Raw genomic sequence first — 16,260 nt, forward strand, 5'->3', positions numbered from 1 at the left:
TGATTTTGGAGCCCCAAAAAATAAAGTCAGCAACTGTTTCCACTGTTTCCCCACCTATTTGCCATGGAGTGATGGGACTGGATGCCATGATCTTAGTTTTCTGAATGTTGAGCTTTAAGCCAACTTTTTCACTCTCTTCTTTCACTTTCATCAAGAGGCTCTTTAGTTCTTCACTTTCTGCCATAAGGGTGGTGTCATCTGCACATCTGAGTTTATACAATCTTAGATTCAAATATACCTGTAACTATCATGGCAAATCTAAGCTTTGTTAAAAAATTATGAGAAAACAAAATCTAGGCAAGCTGAAATCAAGCTTGGGATATCTGTAACTCTGAAAGCAGATTAAACCATAGTCATCTATAATCCTTAGATCTATAATCATCTATAATCTATCTATAGATTAATTAACAAGACCATTGTTATGGGGTGACTGATCAATATTCTACAACCCTGAAGGAATAAAGTTTGCAAAGTGAGGTTAGTTTGGTTAGGGAAGGTGGTATGGAACCAGGAGGTCTCTTAAAAAACAAAAAAAAAGAGGGAGAAATATTTCTTCATTCTCAGAATTTTTTAGGAGTTATGATTGTGTTCCTTTCAAAGAATATGCCTACTCAAACATTAGACAGCGGTTTCAGAAAAGTTCTCATATGATTTATCTCAGTTAATATAAATATTTATATTTTTGAAGTTTAAAAATTATTTAAAAGGTTTAAAATAATTTTAAAATTATTTCTCAAAACACGAGCCGTGGAACCTCTGGTTCCTGGGTTAGATTGGCAGAGTTGATTAAAATGCAGAGTCACAGGACTTGCCCCGTATCTACTGAGGACAAAGTCCATGAACTTGAGATTCAGACTGTGACCTTTAATAGAGTCCCTCTGCAGCATGAAGTTTAAGAAACTCTCTTAGAATCAGTGGAGAGAGAGCTCGTTGTCTTAACTCCCTTATTACCACCCCCAAGCACACAAAAACCCACATGGTGACACTACACATGTCACACATCATCTACGTGATGTTATTATGATGTTGTTCAAATCACTCATTTTGTAAATAAATCGAAATATCTGAATTTGAATTGCGGCTTTGCCACTGAATAGCATCATCTGAGGTAATAGAAGCTGACATAGTGTGAGAAGAACTTTGTTAGTGTCCAATATACGGCGTTCACTTTCCCACAAAACGCACATCACTGTAAATTATGTTTTCCGGAAAAGACACCTTTCACAGTCAATAAGATTAGGCACAACTGTGATGCTCTCTCAAGGTGCCCCCCTTGCCCCCCCCTCCCCCGAAACTGACATGCCCCCTAGTTACAGGATCATTCCGTTATTTTAATAATGTCAAGCTAGCTTTTATTCCGGGAATAGGCCACGGAGTTTCAAGCTCCCCTTCCTCCTAAGACACCTGCCAATGTGATCTGAATCCCCACTGGTGTTGGCTGATTCCTTCCATACTTCCCATTTTCTGAGGCTCTCCCTAACACTCCTGTCAATTAATCACATCCTATCCTTTTTTCAAGGCATTTTGCTTTTATATCTATAATATGACCCACTACATTTTAATTGAGATTGTATTTGCTTCCAGTCTTCATGAAACTATGCATTCCTACAAGGCGGGAATAAAATATTCCTTGCACTTATTCAAATATACAGTTGGCCCTTGAACAGTATGGGTTTGAACTGCGTGGGACCACTTACGCAAGGAGCTTTTCCAAGACTAAGTACTATGGAATTACACGATCCAAAGCTGGTAGAATCTGTGGATGGGAACTGCGGATGGGGAACTCTGGCTGTGGATAAGCCATATTCTCAAGGGCAGACTTGATCATAACCGGACCTCACCTGCACAGAGAGTTGACACCATGAACGCTGCCTTACTCAGGGGTGGACTGTTCTGTAAATTCTATTGGAACACATTCTCACCGGCAAGATGCTAAGTTTTGCTTCAATATCAATGAACTTGAATTAGAAATCATTTTCACCAGCCAGGATAATTTCAAGATATTGTTTTACAACAAATCTTTGAAAACAGGAGTCGAATGCTCTGATGAAAACTGTGTAAGACAGTACATTATACTTTCTATATCATAAATCTAAGAAACCACTGAAATGGTACTAAAAGAAAATATAGACTTCTTTTACCATTTTGCAAGTCTGAACTTAATTTTTTTTTTCCTTTGTGTTTTAAGACTCTTAAGAACTTGCCTAAGCAGAAATGGTATCATATAAAATTTGAAGTAGATCCCAGAGACAGAGGTCTAAATGTCTTCCTATTCACTCACATATAATCTTGCCTGCCAGTTACTTTTTAAATCTGGGTCTTGAAAATAAAATATAATCTGTAAGACAGGAGATATTTACATAATTCTATATTTGCCAACAATCATGCCCTGAATTAGAAACTTTATTCTTCAAATTGATTTTTGTGATATTCCTCTTGCTGCTGCTGCTGCTGCTGCTGCTAAGTCGCTTCAGTTGTGTCCGACTCTGTGACCCCACAGACGGCAGCCCACCAGGCTCCCCCATCCCTGGGATTCTCCAGGTGAGAACACTGGAGTGGTTTGCCATTTCCTTCTCCAATGCATAAAAGTGAAAAGTCAAAGTGAAGTCACTCACTCGGGTCCGACTCTTCGTGACCCCATGGACTGCAGCCTACCAGGCTCCTCCATCCATGGGATTTGCCAGGCAAGAGTACTGGAGTGGGGTGCCATTGCCTTCTCCAGATATTCCTCTTAGGCTTCCTAATAATAATGTGTGATTGTGATATGCTGCTGCTGCTAAGTCACTTCAGTCATGTCTGACTCTGTGTGACCCCATAGATGGCAGCCCACCAGGCTCCCCCATCCCTGGGATTCTCCAGGCAAGAACACTGGAGTGGGTTGCCATTTCCTTCTCCAATGTGTGAAAGTGAAAAGTGAAAGTGAAGTCTCTCAGTCGTGTCCGACTCTTAGTGACCCCGTGGACTGCAGCACACCAGGCTCTTCCGTTCATGGGATTTTCCAGGCAAGAGTACTGGAGTGGGGTGCCATCACTTTCTCTGGTGATTGTGATATAGAAAACCATATTAAGCATATGCTACATTACATAGACACTTGTATTAAAAGATGCTTGCTCCTTGGAAGAAAAGCTATGACCAACTTAGGCAGCATATTAAAAAGCAGAGACATCATTTTACCAACAAAGGTCCATCTGGTTAAAGCTATGGTTTTTGCAATAGTCATGTATGGACGTGAGTGTTGGACTATAAAGAAAGCTGAGAGCTGAAGAATTAATGCTTTTGAACTGTGGTGTTGGAGAAGACTCTTGAGAGTCCCTTGGACTGCAAGGAGATCCAACCAGTCCATCCTAAAGGAAATCAGTTCTGAATATTCATTAGAAGGACTGATGCTGAAGCTGAAACTCCAATACTTTGGCCACTTGATGCAAAGAGCTGACTCATTTGAAAAGACCCTGATGCTGGGAAAGATTGAAGGCAGGAGGAGAAGGGGATGACAGAGGATGAGATGGTTGGATGGCATGACCGACAAGATGGACTTGAGTTTGAGTAAACTCCGGGAGTCGGTGATGGTCAGGGAGGCCTGGCGTGCTGCAGTCCGTGGGGTTGCAAAGAGTCGGACATGACTGAGTGACTGAACTGAACTGAACATTACATAGTACTCTGTAATAATAATCACCTGGAAGATGACATTGTTCTTGACATTTTCTTTTGAGGACAGACATATGTCTATATAGTAGGAAAAAATGGAAGAAAAACAAAAATATTCGTACACAAAATAATATAACATCTACAATGAACTTCAACAGTAACAGGCTCAATGCCATTCTTCAAAAGCCAAGGATAGTTGTCATGGCAAATACAGATTGAGTATAAGCAAAAAAAAAAAAAAAAATTTCAGAAGGGTGTATGCATGAGCATGTTTCACCAGTGGAAAAACTTCAATTTGGAAAAAAACACAGAGAAACATCTTCCTTCAAACAACTGGGTAGGGCACAAATAGTGATATAGATTCAATTTTTTAAAGTATGAAAAGAAATGCCAGGTACCGTTCTCTTCTCAGACATACAGGGCAGCAGTTGGATTTTTATTAAGAGCCCAGCCTTTTGTAAATGTCTGTCCAAAATGGCATAAAATTGCTCGACATGTGCTTTCAGGACCAAGGACCACTACAATTTTTTTTTAAAAAACGTGTTTTTCTCAATCATGTCTTCTATTGGAGACCTTAATATTCCACCATAGGAAGTGAGTTGGAAAAGAATAGTAAGGTGTTCTTTTTTCCTTCTCGTGTGAACTCAGCCTGACGTGTTAACTGTGTTCAGCATCTTCTGAGCAGGGGCACATGCGGTGCTGAAATGGGCCCGGACCCTGTGGTGCCTGACCACCCCCCACCCTCCACGTCCTCTGCCTACCTTTTGTCTGTTAAAAACCTTTAGTCAAAGAGTAATTTTAATCAAAGAAGTGAGAACAGCCCAAACAAAGGAAAACAGTCAAAGGATACCAAACAACAATAATGCAGTCATTAAACAAGGGCTGGAGATAATACTCTGAGCCACGTCCTGTGAACTGTCTACTGTGAAACCCCCATTGGGCGGGGAAGTTAAGGACATGATGACCGACTGCAGCCCCCCATCAGCTGCCACAGTCCTGAGAATGACGACCGACTGCAGCTCCCATCAGCTGCCACAGTTCTGAGAATGACGACCGACTGCAGCCCCCCATCAGGTGCCACAGTCCTGAGAATGATGATCGACTGCAGCCCCCCATCAGCTGCCACAGTCCTGAGAATGACAACCGACTGCAGCCCCCCATCAGCTGCCACAGTCCTGAGAATGACGACCGACTGCAGCCCCCCATCAGGTGCCACAGTCCTGAGAACTGGCCTCAAAGAAACTGGGAACAAACTGCCCCTGGAGCTGAAGACTAACTCTGCTTAAAAGAATCAAGACCACCAGATGACCAATTTCACTGTGATGGTCAGAGCTGACCCTGCTGCTTCTGCATGTGGGCCCCTCCCTTTGCGTGTAAAACCTCTTGCCCACTGATCGCTGGGGGAGGGATGGAGCTGGCCTTTGAGCAGGCATCTACCCTCTCCCCCCAACCCCAGCTGACAGCATCCAGAAGAAAGCAGACTTTCCTGTCCACCAACCTTTCCTATTTACTGGCTTTTGAGGGACGAGAAAGTAGACCCCACTTTCTGTGGCAATATCAACTTGAGTCATGGAAAAGGCACAGGAATGATTCAAAAACTTGACAAAACTAACCTAACATCAGGATATATGAGTAAATCAGAAAACACACACCCATATCAAATGGGAAAACTAATCTTTCCTTTAAAAAATGAGTTACCTTTCATATAAAAATTATCTTGATAATGCTACATAGTAAATGCTATTAATCTGGTAGCATGAGTCTCTGTTTTTCCATGGACTAGGTACACTCCCTGTCTGTAAATCAGTTCGCTTAAAATTATATTAACTGAAGCACCATTTCCCAGAATTTTGTATTTAATCAAACGAAAATTCATTTAATTGGATGCACACATAGGTTCAAGGAAAGCCATTCCATCGAAAAGAAAGGTCTGCTATTTCCTATCTTTTCATGGGCCGAGTCCACAGAATACAATATACTCCTGCCCCCTCCCCACCGCACTCCTGATTGAACTACGTGAGCCTGTCTGTTTAAACATAGAGAAGGGATGACTGAAATATAGCACCGGCCCAAGAAATTAATCCACCCTACAATATCCAACCTATCAACAGGGCTTAAGGAGAGTTTGTCAACAGCATTATAGAGTCTTTGATTTATGGTGTTTACTGAAGAGTCTGAATTGCTGCCCTGGAAAATATTTCCTCCATAAAGTATAACTAATAATATATGTCCATCTTTTTCATCTGGACCATTCAGTCTTGTACCCTATACATAGACAAATACTTTTGGTAACAGTGAAAGATCTATGAAAACAATCTGTACACGACTTAGCCAGTTTCACTGGCTTTGTAGTATCTTAACTCATTGACCAGTGCGTATTATTAAGCATAGATTATAAAGATGGGCTTAGGGGTGACTAATGACACAGGAATCACACATGCTTTTAGGGTTTCTTTTCATATTATTCCAAGCCCTTTAAATATGTTTTCTACTTTATGCACTAACTATCTTACCCACAGTAAGATATATGTACTTTCAAAATTCTTCTTCTGATTCATTAACAGGGGGGTATTCCCTAGTGGAAAGTTGAAATCAAAGAAGTCAATTACTATAATGTTTTTATACAGCTCGTGTCAGCATCAACACACATACAGACACACTCACAAATGTAGAGTTATCCCAGCACTAATTATATTTAAAGATAGTTCACCAGTCTTTACCACTGAGTTTTTACCTAACACCCAGAACCTGCCTTTCAATGATTGTAAGTCAATTATCTGAAGACATCTGAACAGCACACTAATTAGATGATATATTCTTACATCTTTATTTTTGAATGGAAAAAGTGAAACAGAAAACTGAAGTATCTTGTTCTTAGATAGTCAATATAATATGGGCTTAAATCGAGATCTTATGAATGTCGCTGCTTATCCAATGCATCTCTCATCAAACAACTATTAGAATTCCTTTTTCAGAGTAGCCTTTGGAGTCATTTTAGAAGACAAACAAGACCCTAGTTTCATAGCTATCATTATTCCATAGGTTGTTTTGTTTTGCTTTATTGTCATAATGATACTATTTAGTTGGCCAAAAAGTTTGTTTGGGTTTTTAAACTTGAACAACCTTTATGGCCAACCCAATACTTTATCCCCTACTTACTCATCAACCTCGGCTCTACTGTAACTCCCTCAGGGAAAAGTATATTATATCCCCAAAGTATTCAGGGTAATATCTGTTCCATTGTTGAACTGATTATATATTTATTGATAAAATACACGCTTAAGATATGTGCTTTATGTGCATAGCCAAATACAGACTCTAAGACATTCTCAACCAAATTATGTTGAAGTTTTCTCTTGCCAAAACCTTGAAATTAAATCTATATAAATTTGACTTCAGGAGATCATGGCTATTACTGTTATTCATGGATCCATTTTGAGACTCTAAAAACAGCCAATGCTAATGGGATGTTAATCCAACTGACTGAACAATTAAAAGTGTTAATGACAGGATTAGAATCATTTTTTTTCTATTATTGTTGTTTCATGCCAGAAATATTCAGTGCTTGGTTTTATGTTTCTATAAATGGCATTAGAAGAGTCTTTATAGCAGATCCTAAAATGACTATGTGGATTTCAAAGAATGTTTTCCAATGGAAAGACAGTGTAAATCTTTTATGTCATTGAGTGCTAAAACAGTTTATTGATCAATGTCAACAGGTGCGGCCAAGACAAATGGTCCTAATCTGCGCCTTTATAAATACATTAAACATGAGGAGATAATTTTTCCAATGAACCAAGAAAATTAATATGTTTTTGTGTTCAACCCTTCAGAGTCCCAGACTATAAGCCAGAAAATCTAAGGGGATATTCTATGGTATATTTCTAAAGTCTCGGTTATATATTTTGCCTGGAATGACTTATAGAGAACTACACTTGCCATTTTTAGAAAATAGCTGTGGTTACTTGGGCCAGTGTCAAGGTAACACTTTCCAAAATACAAGGACCAGGAAGATTTGCACTTCTCAAAGATATCTGAAGTTGATGCAGTCTGTGGTCACTTCAGGATCAGCTGCTCTTATTGGATTAAGTAAAAGCCGGGTTGAAATCTGGGCACATGCATTCTGGATGTTCAGAATACACTTGCCTCCTTCCCGAGATATTCAATAGAGCATCCCGGGATGTCTGACCTCTCCCCACCCCAGTCCTTCTGTCCCCAGAAAGTCAGTTGCTTGTTCCTTTAAAACTGTCACCCACAAATGCGTATTTTTCTCTGGATGTGACATTATTACCGTCTGTTATTTAACTGGCCACATATACAACATATAGAGGTCAATTAAACAATATAATCAGTATAGTCTATACAATTAGTATAGACTATGTCAAGTCTTTTCTTAGAGGTCAAGAAGTGTTAGTCATTATTATCAACATTGTTATATGCTTCCCATTGCCCTTGCTAGCCAATGAATCAACCTTATAGACATAAGGTTCTTTGTCAAATAAAACCTCTACTTTGAGCTTCTAGCTTTATTTTTATTTATTTTGTTGGCTTGTTGGTTAGTTGGTGTAAGGGGAGGATTATGTCTTCACGAACTACTCTGTTTATTATTTTTTTAAAAATCTATATTGCAGCCATTTATTCCTTGGACACAAAAGGCAGCATTCCTGATTGATCTTTCCTAACTTGAAAATATAGACCAATCACCCCAAAGGTTTAAAATTACTCACTATCCTGATTTTACAGAGTGCTACATAAACTGTGCAGAATTGATTCATCAGATTTTCTAAAGGGATAGGGATCGTGTGTGTGTGTTTTCTTAGGGAATCCTCCATAACCCTAAGCATAAGTCTAAGTTACATAGTATGCTTAAGAGCTTTTACGAGCAAGGAAATATTGAGTGGGCTACAGAAAGAGGCCTTGAAAAATGAACCAAGAGAGTTCCCTACTGTGAAGCCATTCAGATGAATAACAGATTCTCAGAATCCTGCATAAAATATTCCCAAGCAGAGAACTTACTGTGTAAGAAATTGAGGTGGCCACATTTTGAAGACAGATTTTTTTTTTTAAGATGTAGGAAACATACATTTTTCAGTTCTATTAAAGTCAGAGCGAAAGCATTCAAGACATTGTCCTCTGTGATTTCTCTGTATGCCTTCAAATTGGTTTTTTTCTTCTTTCCTTTTTCAGAATGTATTACTGAAGCCATTCTCTGAAGTAAACTGAAATACCCAGAGATTTTTCCCCCTGTATATCATTAGAACAAATAGCAATGCTGATCCTCACAATTAGAAACACGAACAAAACCCCGGTCACGGAGACCAGGACAACAGGTCTGCTGCTGCCCGTCGGAAACCACTTCCAGCTGACAGAGACCAGAAACTGAACAATGGCGCTCAAATAAATCGGGAGGTTATTTTCCTGTCGTAGGGCGAGCACACACTGCTGCTAAAATTGCAGGCTTCTGGTTTCTACTGCATCGTCTCTTGCCCTTCTCAATTGGTTTTTCAATCCTACAGATGGTAAGGGGAAAGGCGAAAAGTGGAAAGAAATCTTCAGCTAAGCCATCCCCCAGACAGAGCATCCCAGAAGCCCTCATTCCAGGGACTTCTACTCTTATTTCATTGACTGAAGCTTCATCATGCAGATACCTCCACCCACAAGTAAAGCTGGGAAATGTAGTTTTTAAGGTACACCAGTATCACCTCAAACAGAATGAGGGAATGTTCATAAAAACACCAGGGAGAAATGGGAGAGAAGATGTATCTCTTACATATCACCTTACCTTTCTTCTCATATTTATATTAATAATATCCTTTCATTTTCCTAGAAACTGCTACAGAGATGACCCTTTTCTTGAGCGTGATAACAATTAAGGAATCTACTTTTCCAACCTATTTATTTCTATATCATCCTGCTGGTTGATCTGCTGCTGGATGTCGGTCTTCACAAGTCTTCAAACATTCTTTTTTTAAAAACTTATACTCTAAAGCAGGTCTCATTTCACAAACATTTAAGTCACAGAATAAAAGACACTCACATGCACTATAAGATTATTCCACAGTATACTGCTCTTTTTTTGCAATCTCTTTCCTTCTGCTCCTAGTTAGTCACTAACATGTGAACTCCAAGTAAATGTATTTTGTAATTGATAAGTATTGTAGAAGTTATAAAAACTAATAACCAGAAACCTCAGCTAAAATAGAGTTGAGACACGAGAAGAGGAGAACTCTCAGGCCCCAAGATGAAGCAGAAAGACTCTTCTTCTTGCCTCGCAAGAGCTCAACCAACGAGAAACGGTCAGTTAACAAAGGGCCACTATTTCAAACTCTGCATTCCTCCAATAAACTCTTTATTTACTATAACCCTTCCAACTCCTTTTCCCCTCTTTAAAAGTGCTGTCCTCTCCTGGCTCTTGGCAAGCCAAGGTGCCAGACCCCAAATTACAATTCCTTGCTGATCCAGAATAAATCCCTGCTTTGGCTAGAGACACAACTGGCCATCTATTTGTTGACAGTCAACAAAGCAAATTAAGAAACAAACTTTCTCAATGACACAGAGCTTCTTCTAGCCTTTCATGACCTGTTTTGTCCACGTAATACAAAGGTCCACGTTTATACTCTTTGAGTACAGTGTGCTCCACACCGAAGAATCACAAGGACCACCTAGTCAGAACTTTCACCCAAAGTCCAGATCATTTAGAGCAGAGGCCCCAACCTCTTTGGAACCAAGGATGGATTTTGTGGAAGAGCAGAGTAGCATCCTTTAAAGACCATCACCAGATGGTCAATATCAAAATCAAATTGATTATATTCTTTGCAATCGACAATGGAGAAACTCTATACAGTCAGTAGAAACAAGACTGGGAGCTGACTGTGGTTCAGATCATGAACTCCTTATTGCCAAATTCAGACTTAAATTGAAGAAAGTAGGGAAAACCACTAGACCATTCAGGTATGACCTAAATTATATCCCTTATGATTATACAGTGGAAGTGAGAAATAGATTCAAGGGATTAGATGTGATAGACAGAGTCCCTGAGGAACTATGGACGGAGGTTCCTGACATTGTACAGGAGGCAGGGATCAAAACCATCCCTAAGAAAAAGAAATGAAAAAAGGCAAAATGGTTGTCTGAGGAGGCCTTATAAATAGCTATGAAAGAAGAGAAGTGAAAGGCAAAGGAGAAAAGGAAAGTTATACCCATCTGAATGCAGAGTTCCAAAGAATAGCAAGGAGAGATAAGAAAGCCTTCCTCAGTGATCAGTGCAAAGAAATAGAGGAAAACAATAGAATGGGAAAGACTAGAGATCTCTTCAAGAAAATTAGAGATACCAAGGGAACATTTCATGCAAAGATGGGCACAATAAAGGACAGAAATGGTATGGACCTCACAGAAGCAGATGATATTAAGAAAAGGTGGCAAGAATACACAGAAGAAATATACAAAAAAAGATCATCACAACCCGGATAATCACGATGGTGTGATCACTCACCTAGAGCCAGACATCCTGGAATGCGAAGTCAAGTGGGCCTTAGGAAGCATCACTATGAACAAAGCTAGTGGAGGTGATGGAATCCCAGTTGAGCTATTTCAAATCCTAAAAGATGATGCTGTGAAAGTGCTTCACTCATTATACCAGCAAATTTGGAAATATCAAGCAGTGGCCACAGGACTGTAAAAGGTCAGTTTTCATCCCAATCCCAAAGAAAGGCAATGCCAAAGAATGTTCAAATTACCGCACAGTTGCACTCATCTCACATGCTAGTAAAGTCATGCTCAAAACTCTCCACGCCAGGCTTCAACAGTACGTGAACTGTGAATTCCAGATGTTCAAGCTGGATTTAGAAAAGGCAGAGGAACCAGAGATCAAATTGCCAACTATCCGCTGGATCATCAAAAAAGCAAGAGAGTTCCAGAAAAACGTCTATTTCTGCTTTACTGACTATGCCAAAGCTTTTGACCAAATGGGACACAACAAACTGTGGAAAATTCTGAAAGAGATGGGAATACCAGGCCATCTGACCTGCCTCCTGAGAAATCTGTATGCAGGTCAGGAAGCAACGGTTATAACTGGACATGGAACAACAGACTGGTTCCAAATTGGGAAAGGAGTATGTCAAGGCTGTATATTGTCACCCTGCTTATTTAATTCATATGCAGAGCACATCATGAGAAATGCTGGACTGGATGAAGCACAAGCTGGAATCAAGATTACTGGGAGAAATATCAATAATCTCAGATATGCAGATGACACCACTCTTATGGCAGTAAGCAAAGAACTAAAGAGCCTCTTGATGAGGTTGAAAGAGGAGAGTGAAAAAGCTGGCTTAAAACTCAACATTCAGAAAACTGAGATCATGGCATCTGGTCCCATCACTTTTAGGGAAATAATTGGGGAAGCAATGGAAACAGTGAATGACTTTTTTTTCTGGGCTCCAAAATCACTGCAGATGGTGACTGCAGCCATGAAATTAAAAGATGCTTACTTCTTGGAAGAAAAGTTACAACCAACCTAGACAGCATATTAAAAGCGGAGACATTACTTTGCAAAAAATGGTCCATTTAGTCAGAGCTATGGTTTTTTGACTTCCCTGGTAGCTCAGACGGTAAAGCATCTGCTTACAATGCGGGAGACCTGGGTTCGATCCCTGGGTTGGGAAGATCCTCTGGAGAAGGAAATCACAACCCACTCCAGTATTCTTGCCTGGAAAATTTCATGGATGGAGGAGCCTGGTTGGCTACTGTCCATGGGGTCGCAAAGAGTCGGACACGACTGAACAACTTCACTATCTATCTATCTATGGTTTTTCCAGTAGTCATGTATGGATGTGAGAGTTGGACTATAAAGAAAGCTGAGAGCTGAAGAATTAATGCTTTTGAACTGTGGTGTTGGGGAAGACTCTTGAAGAGTCCCTTGGACTGCAAGGAGATCCAACCAGTCCATTCTAAAGGAGATCGGTCCTGAATATTCATTAGAAGGACTGATGTTAAAGCTGAAACTCCAATACTTTGGCCACCTGATGCGAAGAACTGACTCATCTGAACAGATCACGATGCTGGGAAAGTTTGAAGGCAGGAGGAGAAGGGGATGACAGAGGATGAGATGGTTGGATGGCATCACCGACTCAATGGACATGAATTTGAGTAACTCCAGGATTTGGTGATAGACAGGGAGGCCTGGCGTGCTGAGGTCCATGGGATCACAACGGGTTGGACATGACTGAGAGCCTGAACTGGACTGCACTGATTCTCTCTTCCGCTCATCCACTGTAACCATCATTCTACCGTCTCTATAAAGGTGACTAATTTAGGAACTTCATATAAGAGGAATCATATATTTGTACTTCTGGTGCACAGTTTTACCTTGTCCTTTCTAACCTCAGGTATTCCAGAAGTCTTCGTTCTTATGGCAAAGAGTGGTGAACCATCCTATTTGTAATATCTCAGGCCCAGAAATGGAGTAGAAAGTGAGAATTAAAATCTACATGAGTGTGTTTTCCCTTAATAAGCTCTCTTCATCTCTACTCTTTTTGTATTTTCATGCTTACCTACTTCACGACATTTATTATGCATACATTTTCCCCTTTATCTAAACTTTCCAACTTAGGATGTCTACTTAACAATGGAAAACACGTCTCAAGAAAACAGATAAATCAAACACTTTGGCTTTCGTCTACCACCATATCTCATCTGTATCAACAGTGTAACACAAGTCATAAATTTGAAGATAAGTGTGTCTCTGTATTACCTATGTATTTCGGAGAAAATCCTATTTTTTTTCCCCACAGATATTCAGCAATACTAAGCAAAAAAGAAAAAAAAAATAGTTCTCCAGAGTCTCTGGATTATGTTTTTCTGTGACCCAGTGCCCTGACACATTCCCTGATAGAACCCTCCCACTTCTGCAATGAACTGCAGTCACTGAAGTCATCTGCTTAAAGACTGAATTCTTGAACAGATGGCCCAGGCAAATATGAAGTTCAGCTGCCCTTTCCGTAACAAATGTGCTGCTTTAAATGATTAGGAAAATCGTGGCAGCCAGGAAATGTTTATTGTTTTGGAAAGAGGGTGGGTCGGGATGGGATTTCACTTTCACTCTTTCCTAGAGGAAAATATTCATCCAGCAGATTTTATGTGACATATCAGAACCACGGTTTCCACTTGCCAACTGTCAAGACATCCGATGGTTAAGACAACTGGGAAAGGTAGCAAGAAATTAAACTGACTCCCAGCCAAGCAAATGCCAATTATACTTTAAGTGCACTGGGAAAGATGGCCAGAGGCCAGCAGCATGGGGGATGGACAGGGGGTGCTTAACGGGCACACAGCAGAGGCTACGGCCTGTGAAATTCCAAAGAGACGTGATTGGCATGGTGACACAGATCGAGGGGTCACCCACAATGGCTCAGAGATGACTTCCACTCTGTGCCAACCAAGCTGCTCTTTGATTTGTGGTTCAAAGCCTCTCTGGATAATGGGGATTATGGGACATGGAGAATGCTTTATTCAAGGTTTTAACATGATTTTAATCAGGAGAGTCACCATCAACTGACTTTACTTTGTCAGCGGGCAATCCAAACCACACATGCCGAAGGCTAGAAAAAAGAAAAGTTTTCTCCAGTGTGACCAATTTTCTGGATCAGAGTAAAATGAAGTTACTGCTTCCTTTAAATAGCATCCTGTATCTGGTTTCCTCCAAGTAGACTCAGGCAATCTCCATATATAAAGTAAGAAACAGTCAAAGGTTCTTACCTGAACATTTAAGACTTTTCTTCATCAAAGAGGACATGAGTTTGAGCAAGCTCCGGGAGTTGGTGATGGACAGGGAAGCCTGGCATGCTGCAGTCCATGGGGTCACAAAGAGTCGGACACGACTGAGCGACTGAACTGAATTGAAGGTATTTGGTTACATAGGGAAAGAAAATAATTTTCCCTCTACCCTCCTAGTTTCTTCACTGATATCCTCCCATAATAAAAGATAAATAAGAGAAAAGCAAGCAAGTGATTAATAGTATGTACACCCAGGAAAATTGAGTAGCTCTCAGAAATGGCCCAAGTCATTACCTTAAATATCATCTCCAGCTAGAGACAGAGGAAGGAAGGGCTGGAGAAAACTCTTGAGAGTCCCTTGGACTGCAAGCAGATCAAACCAGTCATTCCTAAAGGAAATAAACCCTGAATATTCATTGGAAGGGCTGATACTGAAGCTGAAGCTCCAATACTTTGGCCATGTGACGCAAAGAGCCGACTCTGGAGGAGACTCCATCCCTGGGAAAGACTGAAGGCAAAAGGAGAAGGGGTGGTAGAGGATGAGATGGTTAAATAGCATCACCAATTCAATGGACATGAATTTGAGCAAACTCCAGGAGACAGTGGAGGACAGGGGAGCCTGGCGTGCTGCAGTCCATGGGGTCACAAAGAGTCAGCCATGACTGAGCAACTGAGCAACAGCAGTAAACATAAGTAGTGCTGTTTTGCAGATTTAAGTTGTTCCCTTATCTGTTGATAAGAGTTCCTATAGATTCAGCCATTCTCTTTCTGGAACAGAGAGGATGATAGCCTTACAAATGGAGATTTCCCTTATAAATGTAAATAGACCTTCAGTTTAGTTCAGTTGCTCAGTCATGTCCGACTCTTTGCAACCCCATGAATCGCAGCACGCCAGGCCTCCCTGTCCATCACCATCTCCCAGAGTTCACTCAAACTCACATCCATTGAGTCGGTGATGCCATCCAGCCATCTCATCCTCTGTCGTCCCCTTCTCCTCCTGCCCCCAATCCCTCCCAGCATCAGAGTCTTTTCCAATGAGTCAACTCTTTGCATGAGGTGGCCAAAGTACTGGAGTTTTTCAGCTTCAGCATCATTCCTTCCAAAGAACACCCAGGGCTGATCTCCTTTAGAATGGACTGGTTGGATCTCCTTGCAGTCCAAGGGACTCTCAAGAGTCTTCTCCAACACCACAGTTCAAAAGCATCAATTCTTCAGCGCTCAGCTTTCTTCACAGTCCAACTCTCACATCCATACATGACCACTGGAAAAACCATAGCCTTGACTAGATGGACCTTTGTTGGCAAAGTAATGGCTCTGCTTTTGAATATGCTATCTAGGTTAGGTTGGTCATAACTTTTCTTCCAAGGAGTAAGCATCTTTTAATTTCATGGCTGCAGTCACCATCTGCAGTGATTTTGGAGCCCCAAAAGATAAAGTCTGACACTGTTTCCACGGTTTCCCCATCTATTTCCCATGAAGTGATGGGACCAGATGCCAGGATCTCCGTTTTCTGAATGTTGAGCTTTAAGCCAACCTTTTCAGTCTCCTCTTTCACTTTCATCAAGAGGCTTTTTAGTTCCTCTTCACTTTCTGCCATAAGGGTGGTGTCATCTGCATATCTGAGGTTCTTGATATTTCTCCCAGCAATCTTGATTCCAGCTTTTGCTTCCTCCAGCCCAGCGTTTCTCATGATGTACTCCGCATAGAAGTTAAATAAGCAGGGTGACAATATACAGCCTTGACACACTCCTTTTCCTATTTGGAACCAGTCTGTTGTTCCATGTCCAGTTCTAACTGTTGCTTCCTGACCTGCATACAGGTTTCTTAGGAGGCAGGTCAGGTGGT

This window comes from Bos indicus x Bos taurus, chromosome 19, assembly GCF_003369695.1.
Source record: "Bos indicus x Bos taurus breed Angus x Brahman F1 hybrid chromosome 19, Bos_hybrid_MaternalHap_v2.0, whole genome shotgun sequence".
Classification (NCBI taxonomy): domain Eukaryota; kingdom Metazoa; phylum Chordata; class Mammalia; order Artiodactyla; family Bovidae; genus Bos; species Bos indicus x Bos taurus.